Source organism: Adiantum capillus-veneris, chromosome 15 (genome assembly GCF_014529385.1).
Source record: "Adiantum capillus-veneris isolate H3 chromosome 15, ASM1452938v2, whole genome shotgun sequence".
NCBI lineage: Eukaryota > Viridiplantae > Streptophyta > Polypodiopsida > Polypodiales > Pteridaceae > Adiantum > Adiantum capillus-veneris.
In genome coordinates this window covers 138,793,310-138,812,927 of record NC_140945.1, presented here as the reverse complement: position 1 = coordinate 138,812,927, position 19,618 = coordinate 138,793,310, and the positions used below count along the sequence as shown (strand labels likewise).

Sequence of the window (19,618 nt, the reverse complement as noted above, 5' to 3'; positions counted from 1 at the left end):
GCCATGGGAAACCTCTACAATTCCAACTTGTAACCTGTATGTTCGTGATCCCATGGGTTGTGTGCCCCTATGCATTTTTAGGCGGTGATGGTGGTTTTTTCTCCTTGAGACATTCCTCATATGCTTTCCTTCTTGCTGCCTGTTGTGTCGGTGTTCTATCTTCACTTACATAGTACTGAGTGCCTTTCAAGTAAGTAGAGAGAGAGAGAGAGAGAGAGAGAGAGAGAGAGAGAGAGAGAGAGAGAGAGAGAAGAATACGACACCAGACGATACTCAAACCCTCCTCCAAGGCCCCCCCTCTCTATGGCGAGAGAGGTCTATGCTATTGATTGCACAAATCTGGTACAATGGTCTAGGTGCAATGGACTTGCCGACGATGTTGACGACAATGATGACCATGATGAGGACGGGCTGAAATGTGAAAAGCTACTGACTTTTTGCTGCTGTTTGACACTGTGTCGGCGAGGATGGTGATGGCGATGACGATGCGCTGAAAATGTAAATGCTGAAATCTGCGGACAACGGGCTGAATCTGAAAACGTTGGCTGACTCGACGGTACGGTGAGGATCTGCTGCGGGTAGGTGAGATTTGCGAGGCTAAGGGCTGAATCTGCGGTGTATAAGTGTTGAAAACTGAAAACGCTGATGTGCTGGCTGATCTGACGTCGGAAACTGCAAAACGCTAGGCTACATCTGCAACTGAAAAACGCCAGGCTGATCTGTACCAAAACGCTAGAGGATCTACAAACTGAAAACGCTATTTGCTTTTGTTGGCTGGAAACGCTAGGGCCTCCTGCCGGTCTTACTGAGAAGGTGCACTGCAAGTTGCTGGAACTTCTTCTGCCTCTTTTGCTAGAAAGTGCTAGCGCTACAGATCTGACACCGGAAACTGCAAAACGCTAGGCTACGTTTGCAACTGGAAAACGCCAGGTTGATCTGTAGCAAAAACGCCAAGCTGATCTGTAGCAAAACGCTAGAGGATCTACAAACTGAAAACGCTATCTGCTTCTGTTGGCTGGAAACGCTAGGGCCTCTTGCCTGTCTTGCTGAGAAGGTGCACTGCAAGTTGCTGGAACTTTTTCTACCTCTTCTGTTAGAAAGTGCTAGAGCTAGGTTTCTTTTATAGACACTTAGCAAATTTGCCCCACTCACTTTTCCAATAAAGTCACTTATTAAATAATAAGTGAAAAATGAGTAAGTTGGGAAAATGGGTTCTATGCACTGTAAATGCTCACTGGGTATTGAATGTCATGCTGATGATCATGCTGTGTGCAACCAGAGGATATGCAACTACTCTAAGTGCTTGGACATGCACGCATAGTAATAGGGAATGGCCGTTTTTAGGTCTCCGTTCTGCATTCCCATTCTAAGTTCCCGTTCCAAATCCCCGTTTCATGTTTCAAACGTGAGTCCTGTAACAGGGAATGGCATTTTGTGGCAGTTGCCTTTCCGCGTTCCCCGTTCCAGTTTCCCCGTTCTGGGGCCTGCTTACAGGCTCACAAAGGTGCCAGAACACTTCCTAAGCTGACTTGAACCCTAGACTTGAAGTAGCTTGTCCACATGCGCATAGATGTGCACGTGACAAAAACTTTCGGCACCAACTCCTCCTACATGATAGTACTCAATCGTCATTTGCAATGGGTGAAGAATAGAAACCCAAGTACGATGATGGCAAATAGGACATCAAATAAATGGCCATGTTCTCCGAGGCAATGTTCTTCCCTATCCAAAGTATCTTATGCCACAGTGATTGACATGCTTCATCGACTTCTATAGCCATTTCTATACATATCTCTAGATAGGAGTGTCTAGAATCCTAGGAGGATTAGTACAGACAATTTACACTTCGGTGGGCATCTAACATGATGTGCATGTAGGTCTAGGCTAGAGGAACGCGTCGGTCCAATTCTTTCATCAAACGGTCCACAGATAAGTGAGTTATGGCCATTCTATTCACGTGTGCGTACATTTGCACATTTTCCCGACCTTGGCATTATTTCCCAACTTGCCACCCAAAAAGTCAGTAAAAAAGAAGTAGCAAGGCAAGTGTTCTTCCATAAGCTTTGGTCACCAATTGCAAACCAGCCTAGCGTTTCCGTCTCCTGCAATCTCTTGGAGTTTTACTCCACACCGCAGCCATCAGCCGGATCAGCCAGTGTTTTGGCCCAGTTTCCTCGCCGGAAAAGCCACGCATCCGCTACCGCTAGATCCGTGCTACAGCCCGTACCTTTCAACAGTCCCTCGAGCCTCTTCTCGACCATTCTCTCGCCGCATCGGGTGCTCCCATCGGCATCCATCATTAGTTGCATTTTCAGCTCTGTTAAGTGCATCAGATCTGTTGTGTTTTTGCAGCCATCCATCAGCCCTCTCATATTGGGAGCGCAATTCGGCCCCTGATCTACCCCTTGGTGGTCATCTGCAACCCCACATCGAGACGGATTCAAAGGTGCATCAAATCAGCCCCAGAGGTGCTTCATTTTGAAGAGTTATCGGGGCCACATTCCCCATTCGAGTCAGGAGTCTGCATTTGAGGTATTGCATGTGTGCATTCCATTTACGCAATCAAAAGCAAATACCACATCGGCAATGGTGTGGGGGGTCAGAGATTACAGGTGGCGGAAAAACGCGAGAGAGAGAGAGAGAGAGAGAGAGAGAGAGAGAGAGAGAGAGAGAGAGAGAGAGAGAGAGAGAGAGAGAGAGAGAGAGGCCGCGCACACAAAACACTAGAGAGAAACGCTAGAGAGAGAGTGTGCCCAAATAGCTGGAAGCTCTGTCCAATGATCACAACATGCCAAAAGTACAAGGGGTGGGTCTACATATATAGGGCATTAGCAAAACTGCCATGTCTAGCCAGAAAACCCCACAATCGTAAAAAATAGCCAAAATGCTACACAGATTTAGTAGCAGAAGTGTTGAACATTGGAGACTCTGACCTTGGGTAACCCTAGGAACAGAGGTTCCGCCTCATGCCAGCCTACCGGGTGGGCAACATCGTAGAGTGCATCGCCCAGAAAAGTTATGTCTACCTTAGGTTTGGCCAGGCACAGCCACAAAACAACCCTCACTCCCTAATTCTCTCCTGGGAGACATTGGAGCCACTAGCGAACAGGACTTGGTCGGAGATAATGCCCAGAGGTCGATGGGGATGGTGTGTAGGGAAATGATGATCTTAGGTAAGCATGGAATGGACCTTGAGAAATCATTTACTATACTTGTCAAGAACACTCAAATTAGTCGATGTCGAATTGACCTGAATGATTGAGTCCGGTACTTCACTATGTAATTTTCTGCTAGCGTGGACATGAGAGACGAGATGACCAGATGGGATGAGTGTATTCATTTTGATGGTAACGGGCTAGAAAACAAATCCAATCAATGCGTGGCTTGAAACTGTGAACCACATAATGCCCAAAATAATATCACGTCCACTTAATTTAGCAACCACAGATTGACGAATTGAACTTGCTGAATACCAAGATTTACATGGTGACATGCAAGAGAGAGAATAATTCATGCCCTCTGAGAACCCCATCACCGGGTAGGTGGGAATAGGAGTAGAGGGTAGATGGGCACTTGCCATGACAGCCTTACTAATGATGTCTTGTGTGCTACCAGAGTCAAATAGCACAACCACAATCTGATGCAAAACGCTGGCTCGACTGGTTTTTTATAGGGAATTTAGGTAAGGTTGGGAGTTTTAGGAGAGGTTGGGAAAAAATTGCCAATGTGCGCACGTTGGAGTTCTTTGATGATAACTCACTAATGTGACCCATTTGACGAGCCGACTGGATTGACACGTTCCTCTAACCTAGACCTACATGCTCGTCATGGCAGATGCCCAGCGAAGTGTTATAACATTTGTTAGAACGCTTGTACAATCCATTTATGCAAGATGGTTCCAAAACTGGAAAACCTTATCTATTGGACTTGTCCAGACAAGCAGGGCTGAATTTGACGCTTGAGGCTGGGAATTGCTAACACTAGGGCTGATCTGGGACTGCAGGTGTTGCTCTTCTATTGCATGCTGAAAGCGCTAGTGCTGTGGATGATAACGCCAGGGATACTGATGACGGTGCTGCTAGCAAAACGCCAGAGGGCTGATCTGCTTGGGCTAAGCGTGGTTGCCCATGGGTGGTACTAACTGATGATCATAATGGTGACCCTAGGGGTCATCTTTTTAGTGCAAAATGGCTGGGTCGTACAGGCTCACTAAAAACCCCACGACTTCCAAGCTAGACGATGCCACTTATTAATATATAAAGTATCATTATAAGAGGTGCTCTACACCCAACAAGCACTGGCAGTGCTCTTGTGTCACAAAATGGTGACGTGGCATAACCCTAACACACATACACTCTCTCTTGCAGTGGCAGAGCTACTTCCGGAAATCATGCAGAAATGCTGGCGTGGCTGGCTGTACGGCAGCCCCGGAATCTGCGGCGCTTTTCACGGGCTGGATGCCACGTGCAGCTGTAGGGACTTCCGCAATTTGCGGCAGCTTTTGGACATTGCTTTTGCTGCTTTATTTACGCTAGGGGGGAGAGAGAGAGAGAGAGAGAGAGAGAGAGAGAGAGAGAGAGAGAGAGAGAGAAAGAAAGAAAGAAGAAAGAAAGATTTTTAACGTCTGTCAGGCCGAAATCGGCCTATGAGACAAATCAAATGTACATTGTGTGTATGTCATCCGTCTATCGGAAAGACAAATGAAACAAAATTGATACAAAATTGAGAGAGAGAGAGAGAAATGAAATGTTATATTAACGTCTTCAAAAGGCCAGAATGACCTATGAGACCAAACTGATACAATAGTGGTGAATCTGTTACAATGTCTGGGTACCTTAGTACTAAAGTACTAAGTGTGAAAAGTGCGAAAGTGTGAAAATAAATGTGAAAAACTAAATACAAAGTATTAAATAAACTTCTTAGGAGCATTCTGGGTGTCTGGCTAGAATGCTTCTAATCCTTTGTTGTAGTCTCCTCCGGTGAAGTGTGCTTCTGCATCTCGGTCGTGGTCGTCTCGATTTCCTAAGCTCAATCGCCCTGTCAATGAGGGTTCCTTTGGTATGAATGTGGGTACTCCTTTGTGCTGGCTGCTGGCCTCTTGCTTCTCTCCTTCCACTCCTGCTTCTCTCGATCCGAAGAAATCTGTGATCTGCCTTTGAGGTTGTAGTGCTCTTTGTCTTCTCATTAGATTATCCCTGTGCCGATGTAGTTCCAGCAGGTACAAGCCTAAGCATCTTTGATCTTGGTATTGCATGACTCTATCTAGAGGTCCAAAGCCTTCTTTAAATAGGCAATGGAAACGCCCACGTATCTCATAGTATACGGTGCAGTGGCATATGTAGTGTAATTCTGTCTCCGGCTCCATTCCGCATAACTTGCAAATTCTGCTCTCAGGTGAGATTCCCCTAAATCTGCCAAATTCAATTTCCAACTGGTGTGAGGATGTACGAATCTGACCAATAGCACATCTCAAACCATGAGACAGGTGGGTATCCAAGTAGCTCGGGCGAATCACAAATCCATCTTCAGATAGCTGTAGGAAGTTTTCTTTGTAGTCGGCCATCTTCGTGCCTAATTCTTGTGTAGGGTCTACCCATGTCCTCTTAGTATCCAACTGTATAAGATCCTGACGGATGATTTTATTAATCTCCGTTCGTGTAATTGCCAGTGATGGAGCCTCAAGAGAGTATTGGAAGGGGGGTAATCTTTCCATACTGAACCCGTGTCTCTGAAACCACGAGGACAGTTGCGCATACCAGCATGATGTATCCCCTTTCATTGCTAATTGTCGAGAGGATTCGAGGGCAAGTCTAGTATATCGGCAATTATTTGTATCCCACAAACCATGTATAAAGGACACTGATCTGGTAAGAGCTTCAATTTCTATCGGAGGGGCAGCTAGTTCCGCTCGGGTAATCGCATGTGGTACGGAGGCCTAGGCTCTAATCATTCGGGAAATCATAGATACCAAAGGTCTCTCCATTAACTTCCAATTATCCTGATCCACAGATGGTCCCCAAATCTGGACCCCATAAAGCATAGCCGAAGCCACCACAGTATCAAAGAGCCAAAGTTTTGTTTGTGGTTCCTGAAACTGCACTTGTGAACACATCCTCTCCAAACCCTCCCAAGGCTGCAGAGGCTCTGGATAATCTAGCATCCGCTGCTTTCTTAAGAGTAAACTTCGGTCCTGCAAATACCACACCAAGGTATGTGTATGCATCTGTGTACTCTACTGTATCCTGGCCATATGCAAAAGTAGGTGCCGATCTCCTAACCCACCGCGGTGTGGTGTTAAACACCATAACTTTTGTTTTACCCAAGTTTACCGACAGTCCACTGTCGTCCGCGAATTTATGTAATGCATCTAGCTGCCTCTGCATTCCATCTGGTGATTCTGCTATCAATACAATATCATCTGCATACAACAAGAAAGGGATCCATGACCCTGCAAGTTGAGCCCCTCTGTCACCCTCTCTATCAATGTAATCTGATACCTCATCTATGTACATACCAAATAAAGTAGGGGACAGTGGGCATCCCTGCTTTACTCCAACGGTGGAATGAACAATGTCGGAATCCCCTTCTGGAGTACGTACATAACCAATTACTGACCCGTATAAGGCCATGATCCCCCAAATAATCTCTTTGGGGACACCTAACTCTTGCATCCTGTGTATCAATCTGGCCCTTGGTACTGTATCAAAAGCTTTCCGAAAATCCACAAAGCAACAATACATCCTTCTCCCGCTTGCTCTTCCTTCCTCAATAATGGCTCTGAGCGTAAGAATATGATCTAAAGTGGAATAACCCCTCCTGAATCCAGCTTGTCCTGTTGCCCTTATGCCCTCATTCTCTGCCCATCTACTCAATTTTTGTTAAAGAACGGATGCGTACAGTCGGGTCAATGTGTGACCTACCATAATGGCACGGTAGTTCCCGGGTATCATAGGATCCCCTGACTTGAAAATAGGTACGATAGTAGATAATTTCCAAGATTCAGGTAATCCTTCACACGACCCGATTAAACAGACGAGCAAGGACTTCTGAAAGTAGATCCCTAGCATGGATTAGATGTTCTGCTACTAAACCATCATTATCATATGCTCTTCTTGTCTTCATCTTATCAATGGCTTTTTTCACCATTTCCGTAGTAAAGAAAGTACTAGTAGCAGGGCATGGCTCTAGCGGATCTGGTAATGGAGGCTGTCCAGATACCATATATAATGATGTTACATATTGACCCCAAATCTCAGGAGAAGTAATCGTCGGAGGCGGTGAGTGCTCGTGAAATAAGCGCCAGGCCTCATGTGAGTCTTGACTCAAGAAGAGCTGATATAAATCCTTCTCCAGTTTGGCTAAAAATTCCCTTTTCTTGCGACGTACTATACGCCGAAGAGCAATCCGAGACTGCTTATATGTGATGATCCCAAGTGTAAGCTCTCTCTGGACCTGGGTTCTCATCTCTCTGCATTCCTCGTCATACCAGCTGTTTTGAGGCATGTTCCCAGCTCCTCTCTTCTGATCAGGTTGAGTATGTGGGTATGCCTCTTGTGCTGCTCCATGTGGTATCTCTGTTAACTGAGAAGTAATCTCCTCTACAGTATATACTGGCTCGGCTGCCCACATCCTATTATAGATTTTTTCTAGATAGACTGAATCAGTCTCTGGCGTGAAAGTATATCTTGTGTGTGTCTTCTTCCTTTGTACTTGAGAGGCATTGTATTGGAAGGAGATTGATAAGGTCAAGAGAGCATGATCCACTGCAATCCCAACCGGTTTGGGCCCCACCTTAAAGTCCTCGATACTAGATATAAAGCTTGGTGAAGTCATGACATAATCCACTGTAATGGCCCCATGGCTGTGCGGGAAGCATGTGAATCCCCCAGATAAAGGGAAATTCTCTAGACCATTAAGTATGGCCAAACCTTGTATAGTTGCCATCTCCATGAGATGTCTCCCATATTCAGTGTGTTCTTTATCCTGTGAGTTTCTAGTAAGCCCCCTCTGTGATAAATCCACTTCTCTGAGCATTTCCTCAGAAGTATCATAGAATACTGCTTGAGAGTTGGCCGTTTTGGCATTAAAGCCTCCTAAGAGAACGATGTCTCCATCTCTAGAGAACTCCCATATGTCATTATGCAATATGGAGAAAGGGGACTGTCCTTTAGGTGAGGAGTAAATTGATGTACTTGGAGGAAGCATATAGCGATATATAGAAATCTACTTGTCTCGGCTCTCATTCTCACCCACATATACCTTGCTTGCTCATCTTTCCTGATAATCTGTAGTAGTGGTTTTAGCTCCTCTTTAAATAAGACTGCTACTCCTCCTGAACCCTTGCTACCCCGTAGAGATCTCTTGTCTGGTCGACCAGCTGTTTCCCATAAATAACCCTTCACATGTGGCATACGCTGTCCCGGTATCTAGTGTGTCTCTGAGTAGAAAACTATGTCTTTGTCCCTAAAGCTGTCTTTAAAGGCACCTACATCTAGCCTATATGATCCATTACAATTCCACGCCGCTATCCGGAGCATTGCCCCATAGGTCTCGCACCGTGATGCTGAGCGCTTTTCCAGAACCACTAGTTTCCCTTCTTTATAAAAGGCGATTTTCCCCTTTTCTCTTGCTGCCCTGATCTCTGGCATCAACTCTTGCACGTGGTCCACTTGTGCCAATGTAAGGTCATTTCCCAGGAAAATACCGGTTTTCTTAAGAGTTGGCCTCTTCTTTAAAAATTCTTTCCTTATTTCTATATTCAGGAAGCGGAGAATAAGTGCCCTATCCTTTACGTTTCCCTTCTCATTGATTCCTTTCTTGCCCACTCTTCATGCACTTGTGTGAGTAGGCTCTGTGATGCCCATGGGTTGTAGCAGTTCCTTCACTTCTTCATCTACATTCTCTTTGTCTTTGACTCCTGTGACCCGCACATGCAGAGCCCGATTCTTCCTTTTCTGCTCTTCCTCAATGGTCATATTAATAATGGTAGAGGTAGGTGTGGTCTCGGGCATCTAGGCCTTCCCTTTCTTCGCATCCTCAATCCATTTCTCTGCTTCATGAACCTTTTCTTGTGTCTTAAAAAGACGTTCCGCCCATGAAGATGCCGTTTTCGATTTCTGTTCATCTCCTTCCGTAGAGGTTTCATCTGATCCTTCATGTCCTCGAGCTCCTTTAGCACCGAAGGTTGGTTGTCTCCCTTCTCCTTAGTTGCAGATTTGCAAGCCGCAAGTTCTCCTTTTAGCTCCTCGATTATTGCATCTTTTTCCTCCCATGTGCTTTTCCATGTTTGTTCTCCATGCTTCAAAACTTGCTACTGCCTCATCGAGTTCTTTTGCATAACGCATTCTGTTACATTTACTTCGGCCTTGATTAGGTTTCGTACTTCCGTTTTCGAGATCTGAATCTCCTCATTCTGTATCCCCCGGATCTCTCTCCTTAGTTCTCTCATCATGTCTCTATATATGGAGTTCCTGAAGCTCTCAGCGCTCGTGTGCATTTTCTTCCTGATGTCATCCCTCATATAGTTTAGCTCTGATTTGAGCATCACCTGGACCTTCTCCATCATTAGCACATCATGTATCCTGGAGGTTTTCCCCACTCGTAAGGATCCTTGTGATAGTACAATATCTCTGTTTCTCTGTTTAAATGTAGCTGTTGTTTTTTTTTGGGTGGTGTATCTATCTACACCCGGCCCTTCCCCTTCGGTAGGCGGATCCATCGAACCCGAGCCACAAATGTGGGGTAGGGTACTAGGGTGAGGGACTGAGAATAGGGCAAACTTAAAAGTTTATCTTAAAGCTTAAAAATCTTTAAACTTTAACGTAGGAGCTATTTGACTTTCTACGTGTAGATGAAGGGGGTGCCGGGGCGCGTAGGACGGGACTTGCTACGCGTAGAGGAGCTTGCAGAGAGGGCGTGTGTGCGTACGATCAAAGCGGGAGAGCTTTGTGTGCGCGCGCTCTTGCTGCTCCTGCTCGCGTTGCCCTTGCCTGCTCCTGCTCGCCTGTTGCTCTTTCTCTCGCGCGTAAACTTTCAACTTTAGCACTAGCGCGTAGGACTCCGCCTCAACACCAGCATGTAGCAGCAGCGTGCGCAGGTTTTAGAGAGAGAGAGAGAGAGAGAGAGAGAGAGAGAGAGAGAGAGAGAGAGAGAGAGAGAGAGAGAGAGAGAGATGTGCAGCAGAATGAATGTTTAAACTTTGCTCAAGATGAGTGCTCCGAACTGTGCTCAAGGTTCCTTTTGTTCTTATGGAAGGGAGAGCCTTCCGTTCTTAATGAGAGAGTGCAATGGACACAAACAAAGTGAATGGACATTGTGCGTGAAAGTGCATGAGACTGAGAGATAGAGAGAGAAGAGAATACGACACCAGAGATGTTGTAAAACCCTCCTCTGAAGGCCCTACTCTCTATGGCGAGAGCAATCTACTTATGATTGCACAAATCTCTACAATGCTTGGACTTGCCGACGATGTCGACGACGATGAGGACGACGACGAGACGGGCTGAAAAGTAAAATTGCTAAGGGCTGAAATCTGCAAATCTTTATCTGCTGAATTCTGACTCTATGTCGGTGACGACGTCGATGGCGACGATGCGACGACGACGTGCTGAAAATGTAGATGCTGAAATCTGTGTTTTCCGGGCTGAAATTGTAAACCTTGCGGAAACTGACCGTGCGGCGAGGATCTGCTGCGGGAAGGTGAGATCTACGAGGTTCGGGACTTGATCTGCGGTGTCTAAGGGCTGAAAACTGAAAACGCTGAGGTTTTTTGATGTTCCGTCGCGGTGAATCTGCAAAACGTTGGGTTATGATGCATATGCACAAACGCTAGGGCTGAAAATTTGCAAATCTGTCGCCGGTTGTTCTGCAAATGCAAAACGCTAGGTTGATTTGCTGTGTCGTGATGGCGTTGGGACTGATCTTGTTGCTAATTGGACTATTTTCTTATTTTTAATGATTAATCTCTTTTTTAGGATATTTTATTATGTGCACTAAGAACTGTTAAAAGATTGTAGCTACAGGAACTGCCATCAAGAACGGACAAACTCTGATGTGTCATTTGATGGGTGACGGTAAACATCGCGAAGGAGTTTCTGTAAGTTCGGTGGAAAGGGCCGGGTTACGAGTGCCCCTGATGCGTCACATGATGGGTGACGGGTGCATCTGTAAGGGGGCATCCCGTAGGCTAAGGAGGAAATCCGAACTGAGTAAGAAAATACGCGTAAGAACGCAAGCACAAGAATAAAGATGGGTTCAATGAAGCTTTTTACGAAAAGGAGGAACAGTCGCGGGAGGACAGATGTTTTCTTGCGAGGAGTCTGTGTCTGCATTGCATCTGTGTCGTGTCCTGCACCCGGGGACGCCTGGAATGTGTTCGTGTAGAATTGTTTTCACTAACTGAGTGAGTTTTTAAAGTTTGAACATGTTCACACTTTATTTTATAAAGTGACCGGTCGCTTTTAAGTGACCGGCCCCTTTATTAATAAAACAAAGCAAGTAAGGCTCTTATAAAAAAGCCAGCGCTAAAACCAATGCAGGGGGGGCTGAATTGTGATCTCTCTCTCCTCTCTCTAGAAAATGCGATTTTCTCTCTCCTCTCTCTAGGAGCGCCAAGCTCTGCTTTTGGACCCCTATTCCTGCCGGGTGTCAGACCCTATCAAAGGGTAGCCTGTGTTTCAGTTTGGAGATGCCGGAAGCAACAGAAAGTGCAAGCGTTGGGATTCTGGAGCAAAGACTGGCGACGGAAACTGCAAGTGTTCGCGTGACGACTGAGTACAGAGGTCGATTCTCCGAGCAAGGAGCGACAGGTATAAGGTGTTGATACGCATTGAGAATTGTTACTCTGTGTGATTTGTTTTGCAGGAATCTCCCGTCTTACGGGAAGGCCCTTTACGGGAAAGTACAGCTTCATGCCTAAGTCCCTCACGGGAAAGTACGGCTTCGCAGCTAAGTCCCTCACGGGAAGGAACGGCCTTGTGCCCAAGCCCTTTACGGGAAAGCACGACCTACGGGTCTAAGATTACAGAATGGAGGGGTTTCCTCGGGTTCTCGTGCTTGTATAAGAATTCTCCCTGAATAAAAGAATACTCTTAACGGGTGGGAACCAGCCCATCTTCTGGTCCCCAATACTGTGTCGATCTTCTCCCTTCTCTCCCTTTTGCAAAGTATTATAATTTTCAGATTTCTAAGTGCTCGTGTACGCTCCCGTTTTGTGACAGTGGTATCAGAGCTCGGACTCCTCTCTTTCTCTGCAAAGAAGGACGATTCCGGGAAGAACGGGAAGAACCATGTCGGGCCAAGGGAGAAGCGTTGAAGAGGAGCTTCAACAAGTGCAAGCTCAACTTGCGGATTTGCAACAAATCTTACTGTTGCCAGATGTCCAAAAGCTTTTGGGCGGAATGAGGAAAACGAATGGAACTGATGCAGCCAAGCATCCAGACAACACTGTTGGCATGAGACCACAGGAGGCAAGAGAAGAAGAACGTGCCGAGGTGCACAAAGGATCTTCGGATCGGAATGAACGGCCTACTTGAAGGAAAGGCCAGGAAAAAGCGCTCTCTCTGCTAGACGAGAGTAAGGACATCTCTATCTCATCTCCATCTTACTCTCCAGATTATACTTCTACTTCTCAATCATCTTGTCAGAAGAAGGAAGCCGCTACTACTATCACTACCCTACATCAACCTAAAGATAAGCCTCGATTGAAGAAGCATGGTCGCAAGTCTCAACATCGCATGAGAGTCTTCAAATCAGGCGACAAGGACATCAAGTTCGAAACCTACAACGGACGGAGAGACATCTCCAAAGCACTGTCCTTCATTAGACAGTTTGAAGTCGCCTTTACCAATGGGCACTTCACAGAAAGATCCAAATTACGCCATGTGGGGATGCACCTCAAGGAAACGGCAAGTAATTGGTGGTTAGCCAAGATTCTAGAAGGTTCACAGGCCAAAACTTGGGAGAGCTTCAAATCTGAATTTTATGAACAATTTCTTCCACCTGACTTCGAACAGGACATACGGAAGGAATGGGACTGGCTTGCCCAGAAGGAACATGAAAGAGTAACGACTTATGTGGACAAGTATTGGTCGGTTCTTCTGAAGGTCACTCCCTTCATGAAGATTGCCGACGAGGAAAAGAAAAGAAAGTTTGAAGCGGGTCTCCAACCGCAGCTTCGAAAGAGTATGAAGGTGTATCCGCATGATACTCTTCAGAGGATGATGGAGTCAGCAATCATTGCTTAGGATTTGTACTCAACTGGGATGCCCAGAAAGATGGAGCATAGCACTTACCGTGCAAGACAAAGAGGGGTCTACGAAGACCAAGGGGGCCACGGAAGAAAACGTCCTCCATCTAAGGACGATGATCATTCTAAGAAGCCAGAGGGCACTGGCAAGCGAACTAAGTATCTTTCTCCTACTCAACTTCAAACTTTTAGAGAGGAAGGAAGATGCTTCTACTGTGGCGAGAAAGGACTTATGAAACCGGATTGCCCGCTAAAGCAGCAACGGCAAGAACAAGCCTCTATGAGGCAAGAGAAAGCAAGGAAGGAACCCGCACCGCCAAGCTCGAACTCAATCCCAGATGTTCAAGGAAACACAGAATCTGAGAAAGGGAAGCGTCAACTTCTGAAGGGCTGGGGGTCTTTGAACAAACAGTGAGTACTGATTCTTTATGATTCAGGATCCACGGATAACTTCGTCTCCCTGGATAGTGCGGAACGATTGTGCCTCACACTGGCTCAGCTTGGCACACCGGTTACATCCGGATCGGCATTCGAGGGGTTGACAACCAATGCAACTCCCGTGCAAGGACAGCTCAATCTTCGGATTGGCGAGTACAAGGACCGCGAATCATTTTTGATGGCACCTATCGAGGGATGTGATATCATCTTGGGTATGCCATGGCACTTTCACATGACACCTATTCCCGATTATGTGAAAAAGACCCTCACTTTTGATCATGGGGGTAAGAAAATAAAGATTCATGCTGATGCAGGAGATTGGCAGTTCCCAATTGTAAGCCATATCTCCATTAAGAAAGAAATCAAGAAGCGTGTTTCTGCTTACTTGATTTTTGCACGTGAGAAGGATAAAACTAGTAGAGACTCTCTCTCTAGTTTGGAAATTAAGCGTCTTCAATTTATTGAAAAGTACAAAGACTGCTTCACAGAAACACTTCCTGATGAACTCCCTCCGGTACGCCCGGAAGATCACCGCATAGATCTCATACCGGGTAGCTCGCCTCCCAATCAACCCCCTTATCGGGTAAGTCTTACTCAGAAAGAGGAAATTTTGAAGCAAGTCAACGAGCTTCTAGAGAAAGGGTTAGTACGGCCAAGTGCTTCACCCTACTGCTCTCCAGTTCTACTAGTGCAGAAGAAAGATGGCACGTTTCGAATGTGCATAGACTATAGGTCTTTAAACAAGATCACAATCAAGAATCGCTTTCCGATCCCTCGGATTGATGATATACTTGATAAGTTGCAGGGTGCAAGTGTCTTTAGTCGCATAGACTTAAAGAGTGGGCATCATCAAATACGGATCGCCCCTGAGGATGTCCATAAGACTGCTTTCCGCACAACCTTTGGACTATATGAATTTTTGGTAATGCCTTTCGGCTTGACCAATGCTCCTGCGACGTTCAATCGCATGATGGACCGCATTTTCAGCCCGTATCGAGCTTTTACGGGAGTATTCTTTGACGACATACTCATCTTCTCTAAGTCAGAAGAGGAACATCGGAAGCACTTGGACCTAGTGTTTCAAGAATTGCGAAAGCATGAGTTGCATGTGAATGCAAAGAAGAGCGAGTTCTTTCTCTCAGAGATACACTATCTCGGCCATATAGTCTCCCACAATCAAGTGAGTATGGATCCTGCCAAGATCCGAGTGGTCGAAGATTGGCCTACTCCCACTACGGTACATGATGTACGTAGTTTCCTGGGATTATGTTCATATTATCGAAGGTTTGTCCGAGGATTTGCTCATGTAGCAGGACCACTTCATGATTTAACAAAGAAGAAGATTCCTTTCAGATGGGGATCGAGACAACAAGGAGCTTTTGATCGGCTCAAGTACTTGCTAAGCCATGGACCTATTTTGATAGTGCCTGACTTAAGGAAACCATTTGAGGTTCATTGCGATGCTTCAGGCGATTGCATCGGAGCAGTGTTGAACCAGGAAGGCCATGCAGTGGCCTACGAAAGCAGACGGCTTAAGGATGCAGAGTTGCATGCATCAATCTACGAAAAGGAACTCACGGCTGTGATTCACGCCTTATCCAATTGGAAGCACTATCTTCTAGGAGCGGATTTTGTGATCAAGACTGATCACCATAGTTTGCGGTATTTTCTTACGCAAAGGAAACTATCTGAGAAGCAGATGAGATGGGCCAACTTTTTGTCTATGTTTCACTTCTAGATCCTTCACACGGCTGGGAGTAAGAATGTGGTCGCGGACGCATTGTCTAGGCGGCCAAGGGTGAACGCTATCACTTCGGTGTATCACCAAGAATTAGAAGCACTACCGGATTTGTATCCGAATGACCCAGACTTCTCCACCATTTGGGGAAAGCTACATCGTGGAGAGAATGAGTTTCCCTATTCCATTCGGGACGGTTATCTCTACCACCATCAGGCCATATGTGTGGCGGAACCATTAAGAAAGAAGATCATGGATGAAGCACACGCTTCGCCTTATGCGGGTCATCGGGGTATTCTCCCTACGACCTTAGCAATGGAAAGATATTTCTTTTGGCCTAGCCTTAAAGCAGACATTGATAAGTATGTCAGGGAATGCTTGGTTTGCCAAAAAGTGAAGTATGATCGGCATAAGACGCCTGGGTTGCTACAACCTTTGCCTGTGCCTAATGAACCTTGGGAAAGTATTGCCATGGACTTCATCATGGACCTCCCTAGAACTCAGACTGGAAATGACGCGATCTGGACCATTGTGGACAGGTTTAGCAAGCAAGCACACTTCATACCAGTCAAGAAAACGATCAAAGCAGATCATATGGCTAGGGTCTTTCTAGCACAGATCTTTAAGCATCATGGAATGCCTAAGTCTATTGTGAGTGATCGAGATCCTCGCATGGCAGGAAATTTTTGGCGTGCCTTGATGGATAATCTTGGTACAAAGCTGAATTTTTCATCTGCCTACCATCCTCAAACGGACGGGCAAAGTGAGATAGCCAATTCCACAATATTGGATATGTTAAAAGCTTATGTGTCAGACCGGCAATCTGACTGGGAGAAATATTTGCCTCTTGTCGAGTATGCGTATAACAATACCATACACTCATCGACGGGGAAAGCACCTTTTGAGATTCTCTATGGTAAGCCTTTGCTTCCACCCATCCTTTTAACTAAGGATAAGATCTTTGCAGCAGATGAATTTGCCCGGGATTTGGACACAGCCTACGGGCAAGTTAGGAGAGCTATTCTACGCTCTCAGGAAAAGCATAAGAAAGCTGCAGACAAGCACAGGAGGAATCTCGACTTAACAGTCGGACAGTTATTCTTACTCAAGGTTGAGAAGGCAAGACTTAAGAAACAAGCGTCTCATAAGGGGAAGGTGGTAAAACTTTCTACCCGTTATTATGGGCCGTTTAAGATCACTGAGCGAGTGAATGATGTCACTTTCCGATTAGAGCTACCGCCTAATTGGAAGATCCATAATACTTTCCATGTCAGTTTACTCCGGCCGTATGTGGGACTGCCTTCGAGCAAGCCTAGCGCTGAGGAACCTCCTGAGGTTGAGGAGACAGAAGAAATACTCCAACCGGAGCAGATAGTAAGTCATCAGGAGCGGTCTCTCAAATCCGGGAAGAGAACACGGAAGTATTTGGTTAGGTTTAAGAACTATTCGAATCTAGATGCTCAATGGATGACGCAGGAGGAATTAGCAGCTTATCTCGAGATACTGGAGGTATATGTCCAAGCACTACAGTTGAGGTCAACTGTTTAGAAGCCAGAGGGATGTTGCTAATTGGACTATTTTCTTATTTTTAATGATTAATCTCTTTTTTAGGATATTTTATTATGTGCACTAAGAACTGTTAAAAGATTGTAGCTACAGGAACTGCCATCAAGAACGGACAAACTCTGATGTGTCATTTGATGGGTGACGGTAAACATCGCGAAGGAGTTTCCATAAGTTCGGTGGAAAGGGCCGGGTTACGAGTGCCCCTGATGTGTCACATGATGGGTGACGGGTGCATCAGTAAGGGGGCATCCCGTAGGCTAAGGAAGAAATCCGAACTGAGTAAGAAAATACGCGTAAGAACGCAAGCACAAGAATAAAGATGGGTTCAATGAAGCTTTTTACGAAAAGCAGGAACAGTCGCAGGAGGACAGATGTTTTCCCGCGAGGAGTCTGTGTCTGCATTGCATCTGTGTCGTGTCCTGCACCCGGGGACGCCTGGAATGTGTTCGTGTAGCATTGTTTTCATTAACTGAGTGAGTTTTTAAAGTTTGAACAGGTTCACACTTTATTTTATAAAGTGACCAGTCACTTTTAAGTGACCGGCCCCTTTATTAATAAAATAAAGCAAGTAAGGCTCTTATAAAAAAGCCAGCGCTAAAACCAACGCAGGGGGGGCTGAATTGTGATCTCTCTCTCCTCTCTCTAGAAAACGCGATTTTCTCTCTCCTCTCTCTAGGAGCGCCAAGCTCTGCTTTTGGACCCCTATTTCTGCCAGGTGTCAGACCCTATAAAAGGGTAGCCAGTGTTTCAGTTTGGAGATGCCGAAAGCAACAGAAAGTGCAAGCGCTGGGATTCTGGAGCAAAGACTGGCGACGGAAACTGCAAGTGTTCGCGTGACGACTGAGTACAGAGGTCGATTCTCCGAGCAAGGAGCGACAGGTATAAGGTGTTGATACGCATTGAGAATTGTTACTCTGTGTTATTTGTTTTGCAGGAATCTCCCGTCTTACGGGAAGGCCCTTTACGGGAAACTACAGCTTCATGCGTAAGTCCCTCATGGGAAAGTAGGCTTCGCAGCTAAGTCCCTCACGGGAAGGAACGGCCTTGTGCCCAAGCCCTTTACGGGAAAGCATGACCTACGGGTCTAAGATTACAGAACGGAGGGGTTTCCTCGGATTCTCGTGCTTGTATAAGAATTCTCCCTGAATAAAAGAATACTCTTAACGGGTGGGAACCAGCCCATCTTCTGGTCCCCAATACTGTGTCGATCTTCTCCCTTCTCTCCCTTTTGCAAAGTATTATAATTTTCAGATTTCTAAGTGCTCGTGTACGCTCCTGTTTTGTGACAGATCTGCTGTGCACCAACACGCCAGGGCTGATCTGATCCAAAAACGCTAGCTTTATGCTGTCAAGCAAAAACGCTAGGGCTTGGGGTTTTGCTGAGAAGTTGCCTGTTGAGGGAGTGCTCCTGCTGCCTCTTCTGCTAGAAAGTGCTAACTCTGGTTTGCTTATATATTAGCTTAGCAAAATTGCCCTACCTACTTTTCAACAAAAGTCACTTAAAAATAATAAGTGAAAAATGTCAAAAATAGGCCTATGCACTGTAAAAATGCTACTGATGGGATCTGACTGGAATCTGATGGTCATGCTTTGTGCAACCAGAGGATATGCATCTAATCTTAGTGTCTGGACATGCATGGTCTACGAACAGACTCACAAAAGTGCCAGATCACTTCCTATTCTAGACTGACTTGACTGAACTGAACCCTGATCATGTTGTAGCTTGTCCACGGACACATAGGGTTGGATGTGTCACGTGACAGAGAGAGCTCCTTTGCTTTATATGGGGGGCTCAAGAGAGCTTGTGAGAAAGCTTTTCCTTTATTTTAAAAGCTTTTGATTTTCAGCTTTTGCGGCATCCCTTGTAATTTTAAATATGTGAGCAGGCTTCTCACAACTCAGAGCATCTGGATGCAGAGTTTGAGTGTGAGCGCCTGCCCGCACTCTTGTACTTTGAACTCATTTTACTACAAAAAGAAATATCGAAAGGGGTGTCAGTCTTTGGGGCCAATATCTCTAGGCACAGAACTCCGCGGGGCCAGTGTCGAATCAATTGTGAACTGTGAACTGTTTTGAAGTATTTATTTGTGCTGTCGCGGTAGATTCTTGACTTGGAGTGTCCAAGTCTGTTACATTGGTATCAGAGCACGACCGATTTCTCTTCTACGGGAAATCCGATCCCTATTTTTTTTCCGCGGCATTTATGGCTTCAGGCAAAGATCAGTCGACTCCCTCTGCATTCGGAGATGCGGGAAGGGATCACAACGAAGATTCACGCGAGGAGTATGGCCCGCCTTGGCCTACTCAAGTGGAGCTCGAAGAGATGGAGCGTCAACGATTGATCGGCGATGCAACGAAGATGATGCTCAATTTTGCGAAGGATCCAAAATTTGCAAAATATATGAGCAAGACCTCTTTCGAGGAGATGCACGCGCAGTGGCGGCAGACTGTAGAACCACCCAAGAAACCTCCTACTCCCAGGATGTACACAGAGCAAGAATTAGAAGAGGTGGTTGATACACGAATTGCTCAGCTTTTGGACGCGCAACAAAACAAAGCTAAAAAAGCACGACAAAGAGCAGAAGAAAGGCGATGACTTCCCGGGTTATTTGGGTCGTGAGTCTACTTTT

At 45.9% G+C, this 19,618-nt stretch overlaps 1 protein-coding gene across 1 annotated transcript in view; it reads left to right on the top strand.

Annotated features, from left to right (window-relative positions):
* LOC147441568 (WD repeat-containing protein DWA2-like) overlaps window positions 1-19,618 on the top strand; it is a 131,016-nt gene that overhangs the window by 15,998 nt on the left and 95,400 nt on the right. The window lies entirely within an intron of this gene.